General features: G+C 44.5%; 1 non-coding gene across 1 annotated transcript; it reads right to left on the minus strand.

Moving 5' to 3' along the window:
* Positions 1-4810: 4810 nt before the first annotated feature.
* Positions 4811-4914, minus strand: LOC129473920 (U6 spliceosomal RNA). The gene has a single exon (XR_008654430.1). It is a non-coding gene; the product is annotated as a U6 spliceosomal RNA (small nuclear RNA).
* Positions 4915-6075: the final 1161 nt, after the last annotated feature.

Genomic DNA, 6075 nt, shown 5'->3' on the forward strand with positions numbered 1-6075 from the left:
CAATGTGATGAATATTCTATGATGTGTCTCTGAACTTCCCCCTCCCTTTACGTTATGAGGACATTTGAACTAAAATGGACATTGAGAAGAACCTCATAAGGAAGTACAGATGTTTTTCTTCTTGTGATGTTACAGGTTGGGCCCCAGGCAGACGATTCACTGTAGGTCCTAATTCTCCCACTATTTACCCGGCAGGTAATAGTTCTCTCTCGTGTGTGCAAGAGAGAGAAGACAGACAGACAGAGATAGAGAGATATTATGGTGAGGAAATTTACTGGAATAGACAGTGGATAGCCAACATCCTCTATACCAGAAATACTGAAATGCTATCTTAACCCTAGCAATAACGTCCCACTAATTCTGAGTGTTCTGATCGCCTAAAAATATACAATTCTTGGCTGGGCATGGTGGCTCACGCCTGTAGTCCTAGCACTTTGGGAGGCCGATGTGGGTGGATCACAAGGTTAGGAGTTCAAAACCAGCCTGGCCAAGATGGCAAAACCCCGTCTCTACTAGAAATACAAAAATTAGCCAGGTGTGGTGGCAAATGCCTGTAATCTCAGCTACTTGGGAGACTGAGGCAGAGAATTGCTTGAACCCGGGAAGCGGAGGTTGCGGTGAGCTGAGATTGCGTCACTGCACTCAAGCCTGGGTGACAGAGCGAGGCTCCATCTCAAAAAAACAAAAATAAAACAAAACGAACAAAAAAAACCGAACAAACAAAAACCAATTATTTCTTCTAGAGATACCCTCAGTGCTATTCTTCCCTTTAGAGACATCCGCAGTGCAGCCTAAATCAGTTCAGTTCATATGTTTTGTTCTAGGTAGTCTGCTAGGCCTTGGCAACACAAGAGAGAATGAAAGCCATTAAGAAGTTCATTCTAGTAGAAAAGATGATCAAAGTTACTAAATAAGGCTGATGTAATTTGATGTATAGAATAGAAGTAATAGAAATGAGAAGGCTATTAAGCTGGAGGGAGGAGAGCCAAAGGAAACCCACCAAAATAATGCTCGATGAGCCTTTTGAAGGACAAATAGATATTTATCAAGGCATGAAGGACTGGAAGAGGGTGTTTCGGGGAGTGACAATATCCTGGACCACATGACGAGGGATCAGTACCTGTCAGGAAAGTCCAGACTTTCAAGGATGAGGCTTAGGAGGCAGAGATGATAAGACAAGAAGGCAAAAGGTTTGGAAAGCTTTGTAGTTGCATTCGGCAGCCCCTGATAGATTTCTCATCTGTCTTTCAGTTCATGAACAAATTCCTTTCCTGCCCGAGGTTTAAGACCCTGCTTCATCTTTTTTTTTTTTTTTTTGAAACGGAGTTTTGCTCTTGTTGCCCAGGCTGGAGTGTAATTGCGCTATCTCGGCTCACCACAACCTCTGCCTCCTGAGTTCAGGCGATTCTCCTGCCTTAGCCTCCTGAGTAGCTGGGATTACAGGCGCACACCACCACGCTCGGCTAATTTTGTGTTTTTAGTAGAGATGGGGTTTCTCCATATTGGTCAGGCTGGTCTTGCATTCCCAAACTCAGGTGATCCATCTGTCTCAGCCTCCCAAAGTGCTGGGATTACAGGCGTGAGCCACCACGCCTGGCCGACACTGCTTGATCTTATTGTACTTTATCTGGCCAATCTTGGTCTCCTCTCTGTAATCCCTTTGTTGGCCAGGAGGACATTTCTCCATCCCTCAGATACACTGTATCAGGACAAAGCCTAAAATTATGCCAGCTGGCGAAAGAGGATGTCTACAGGGTCCAGCTCCAGAATCACAAAGCAGAGTAAAGAGCGGATTTAGTGTCGACAGGCAATAAATCAATCACTGGCACACGTTCATGCTGATTCACTTACTTAGGTCTATTCTCTAGTGTATTTTTCATATCCATATATCTGAACCCTGTCTACCCTTCAGGATCCCCAAAATGCCACCTCCTTATGAGAGCTTCCCACACTGTTCTAGAACACAAGATTTCTCATTTCTGTGATGCTCTTTTGTTTCTTCTTTGAGACAGGGTCTCACTTTGTCACCCAGGCTGGAGCACGGTGGTGTGATTATGGTTCACTATGGTCTTGCTTTCCTGGTCTCAAGTGATCCTCCCACCTCAGCCTCCCAAGTAGCTGGGGCTACAGGTGCTCACCACCACGTCCCGCTAATTTTTGTATTTTTTGTAAACATGGGACTTCACCATGTTGTCTAGGCTGGTCTTGAACTCCTGGGCTCAAGAAATCGCCTGCCTTGGCCTCCCAAAGTGCTGGAACTACAGGTATGAGCCACAGTGCCCGGCCATGTTGAACTCTTAACTCTGAATTATATGCTGTCTCGTATCGCTTGGAACTAACAGTGTTTTTAAATTACAAAATAAATTCATGATTTTTAAAAAAGTCATATTCTCATCTCCCATAGATTTCCACTGTTAACATGTCAGCCATGTCCTTTCAAACTTTTGTTTTCCCATATCCTTTTTGTTCCCATATAGAACAAAAAGATGTTATTTTTATTTGCAATCCTATTTTACGTGCTATTGCTTTTAGTTGTTTTGTTTTGTTTGTTTGGTTGATTGGTTTTGTGTTGCTTTTTTTGGAGATAGGGTTTCCCTGTGTGGCCCAGGGTAGACTCAAACTCCTGGGTTCAAGTCATTCTCCCCACTCAGCCTCCCAAGCCGCTGGGACTCAGGTGCCCGCCACCACATCAGGCTATTGCTTTTTCATTGTTGATGAGTGTTGGTTCTGGCTCCCCAGCGAGGTTGCTAGTTCCTTCACGGCCAAGTTGGGATCTTCCACTTTCCCTCTCCTCATAGAAAGACTTGCTGAGTTTCCAGCTGCAGCATCACAGCCATCCTTGTCCCAAGCACCAACCCTACTCGGACACAGGAGGGCGCTGAGAAGCTCTGGCTCCACACTCTGATAGAGGTGTGACATGATGTCCCAGACTAGTAAGGGTATTTTTGCTTTCTTAAGGCCAAGGTCCCAACTTACTACCCAAATTCTCCTAATTGTTTTTGTTTTGTTTTGTTTTTTGACACAGGGTCTTGCTCTGTCGCCCAGACTGGAGTGCAGTGGCGCAATCTCAGCTCACTGCAGCTTCCTCCTCCCAGGCTTAACCTATCCTCCCACCTCAGCCTCCCAAGTAGCTGGGACCACAGGCACATGCTACCACACTCAGCTAATTTTAAAAACTTTTTGTAGAGACAGGGTCTCACTGTGTTGCCCAGGCTGGGCTCGAACTCCTGAGATCCAGTGATCCACTGCCTCAGCCTCCCAAAGTGCTGAGATTATAGGCGTGAGCCACCTTGCCTGGCCAAATTCTCCTAATTGGATCTCTGTCATTGTCATTAATAACAATAATCATAGTGGCTTCCCTTGACTGCACACTTACAATGAATCAGGCGCCATGCTTAATCACCTGTCTGTATTATCACCCTTGATCCATACAGCATCCCTATCAGATAGGTACTATTCTTATTATGCCTCTTTTGTGGAGAAGGAGATCAAGGCTCAGACAAATAGTATCACACAGAAATGTAAGTAGCAGAGCTGGGGTAGAACTCAGAGACATGCCTGTTGACCACGGTACTGCATGAAGAGCCCTGTGTGTTCAGCATCTGGAGTCTTTGTCTCCACTCCTATAAAATCTGAGTTCTACGTCACTCTTTCCACCCTGTGCCTCCTCCCCTAGAGACAGGAATCCTGCCTTAAGCCAGGTGGCTAGAGGCCCTATTACTTGGTAACTGACCTCAACCACTAATGATTGGATTTCTCAGTATCTCTACTCTTGCATTCCCTGACACTCTGAGGCCTGCCTATTGAGATCATTCTGGTTTTTTTTTTCTCATCAATAGTGGTGCTTTAGGCATTTTAAGCAGGATAATTATTTGGGTCAGACTGTCCCATGCACAGAATTCCCAGACGCAAGATGCCAGCAACATCCCAGTCACAATATCAACCATAACCCACATCTTCATATTTCTACATGTTCGGGAACCAGGGAGGGAGCAATATTGTGCTGCCTTTGGTTTGGGGTGACCATTGCCAGACTCTCAGGGCTGACAAGTTTGCCTAGACTATTGCCTGTGGTTTCCAATTCACAGCCTACAAGATACCTTGTTCTACCTAATGGATGAACTTCTACACTTACAGTTCTATCCTTGTGGTATCTACCCTACCTAGTTTCAGCCATTTGCCCAGTTCTTCTACTGTGGACTTTTTTTTTTTTCTCAAGACAGAGTCTTGCTCTGTCACTCAGGCTGGAGTGCAGTGGCGCAATCTTGGCTCACTGCAACCTCCTTCTCCGGGGTTCAAGCGATTCTTGTGCCTCAGCCTCCTGAGTAGCTGGGGCTATAGCACACGCCACCACGCCCAGCTAATTTTTGTATGTTTAGTAGAAACGGGGTTTCGCCATGTTGTCCAGGCTGGTCTCGAACTCCTGACCTCAGATGATCCACCCACCTCAGCCTCCCAAAGTGCTGGGATTACAAGCGTGAGCCACTGTGCCCGGCTGTTCTATTGTGGACTTTTATTTATCACTTATTGTGTATCCGGCATTTTTCCAAACATTTAGTCCTCACAACCACTTCATGAAATTAATATAAATTTTTAGTTGTTGTACATATTTGTTGGGTACATATGATATTTTGGCTACATGCATAGAATGTGTAATGATCAAGTCAGAGAATTTGGGGTGTCCCTCACCTTGAGTATTTACTGTTTCACATGTTGGGAGTATTTCAAGTCCTCTCTTCTAGCTATTTTGCAACATACAATACATTGTTATTAACTATAGTCATCGTACTCTGCTACTGAATATATTAAGAAATATATGGAATGCTTCACTGACTTGCATGCCATCCTTGTACAGAAGCCATGCTAACCTTCTCGCTATCATTCCAATTTTAGCGTATGTGCTGAAGGGAGTACTGGTATTATTAAGCTATATAAGTATGAAATTGGTATAAGAAAACTGAGGCACAGAGAGGTAAAGTAGCTTGATGTTTACAAGGTGGCGTAACCAAACTTTTGGCATCAGCAAATTGACATAGGTCAAAGGAAAAATATGAACTGGAGAAGAATAATGTTAAAAGTCATTTCCTTCGTGGGAGAGTATGTCTATCTAACATTCTGATCCCTTCTGGTGTCAACATTCCCCTGCCTCCTTACCTCACCATTTTTTAGGAAATTGCCTTTCCCCCAAGGCTGTCCATTAGAACGTTCTGTCCCTTCTGACACAGAGCCTGACCTATTCAGTCTTTCCCTGGAATTTTCCAAATTAGAGGTGGAGGAATTGCTCTTTCATCTCAGATGCCGAATTGTAAGCCTGACCTCAGTCTTGCTGATGGTCATCTCTGCTGCACATGGCAGAATCTGAGAGAATGGATACAAGAGACGAGCGATGGAAAAAGGAAGGAAGGAGGGAGCACTAAACATAGCCAAGCCCCAGGCCAGCTCCAATCCTCTCTGTTCCAGTTATGTGACCCAACAAATACCTTTTATGCTTTCATTCCTTGGAATTGGGTATCTCCAGCTTACCCCTGTGAGAGATCTACTAACACACTTCCCACCCTCCTAATCTAGGTAAGCCTGCATCTCGCCCACATTTCAAAGTAAAACACTCTCCTTTTCATTGATAATTCAATGAAAGTGAAGTGGGCATCAAAAGTGACTTCTCTGACACTGCTTAAAATTGGAAAATTCTCTGTAGTGTCTCACTGGAATCAATGTGCAGGACACAGGGAATAGTCATCGTAGGCCTCAGTTTACACCTACCCAGCATGCGCAGTTGCTAAAGCAGGGAATCAGATCACTTTTCTGTGTTGTGTAAAACTGAACTTTGGATTTTTCCTTTGGGGTTTCTCAATTTGGAAGCCATTCGCGGCTCTCATGTGGAGTTTCTACAAATTCTGTATGATTTACTTCAGTGCTCAAGACCAAACTGCATCATCTTAAATTGGATTCTGAGCTGTATCTGTTCTGAGAAACAAGAAGTGTTCTCTTTCTAAATCTCTGGGCAGACAAGACAAGGCTGGGTGACTGTTAAAATCCCTAGATGACTGTGGGAATGTTCCTGGATGTCACGGTCCT

This window comes from Symphalangus syndactylus, chromosome 23 (assembly GCF_028878055.3).
Source record: "Symphalangus syndactylus isolate Jambi chromosome 23, NHGRI_mSymSyn1-v2.1_pri, whole genome shotgun sequence".
Taxonomy (NCBI): domain Eukaryota; kingdom Metazoa; phylum Chordata; class Mammalia; order Primates; family Hylobatidae; genus Symphalangus; species Symphalangus syndactylus.